The sequence below is a fragment of the Acanthisitta chloris genome, unplaced genomic scaffold (assembly GCF_000695815.1).
Source record: "Acanthisitta chloris isolate BGI_N310 unplaced genomic scaffold, ASM69581v1 scaffold39650, whole genome shotgun sequence".
Lineage (NCBI taxonomy): Eukaryota > Metazoa > Chordata > Aves > Passeriformes > Acanthisittidae > Acanthisitta > Acanthisitta chloris.
The window spans coordinates 1-1,036 of record NW_008652911.1 but is presented as its reverse complement, the minus strand read 5'-3'; positions in this window follow the sequence as shown (position 1 = coordinate 1,036).

The following is a 1,036-nucleotide window of genomic DNA, read 5'->3' as shown; positions in this document are numbered from 1 at the left end:
ACACCACCGCTAGATGCCCATAATTAGACACCCTGTCCCTAGGAATGCAAGATAAGGAACGAGGCCTCTGTCACCCTGTGGGGCCACAGAGGGGGATGCATCACTGCCACCACTGGCCTGCCACCTCCCTGCTCCCCTGGGGAGGAGGTATCCCACACCTGTAAGAAGAGGTGCCCAGTGCAGCGCTCGCACAATTGACTTTATTCAAGACCTGGCAGGATGGAGGAAGGGGTGCCGTGGTACGGGCACTCCATGGGTACCCCGTAGGTACCGCTGCAGCGGGGTGGGGGGCTCAGGCAGCTCCCACAGATATGCACATGCGTGCACATGCCCATGCACTCCCAGGTGTGCACATGCATATACACACAGAGCAAAGCCCCCACCTATCCACAGGCACCCTGTGCCCCCCAGCCCATCCCAGTACCATGGGGTGCATCCAATGCTCCCAGGCGGGAGTGGTAGCCGGGGGTAGGGAGTCCATTGGCGTGGCACCAGGCCCCTGTAGCCCCTCACAGCTTGGTGATGAAGGGGCAGGGGGAGCCAGCCCCACGTCGGGCACCCCATGGCAGGGAGAGAGAACAGGTGTTGTGCCTGGCAGGGGTTGATGAGGGTGCTGGAGGGTGCATGGAAGCAGGGGCAAAACGGGTGCTGGGGACACCCCAGAGTGCAGGGCCAGGGGTCCATGGCCGGACTGGGCGAGGAGCAGCATGCAGGGGGAGAGTGGCCCCAAGAGAACATGTGCCATGCAGGAAGGGGGGTGCAAGCGTTGGCAAAAACTGGCATTCCTCCCCCAAACGATGTGCCTGGAACCCCGGGCACAGGCTTGGAGGGCCCCCGAGGTGGGGTGCCACCCCCAGCCAGGACAGGGGGGGCTGGTCGCCCTTCATGTAGGCACTTGGTTCCCTGCTAGGGGTGACTTGGAGACAGGGACATCAGTCCACCTGCCTACCCCCTCTCTGTACCCTGCATTGCCTCACGGCAGACTTAAGAGGGGCCCTGGCTGGACTGAGCCCCTCACTGCAGGGCTGGCTTGGGG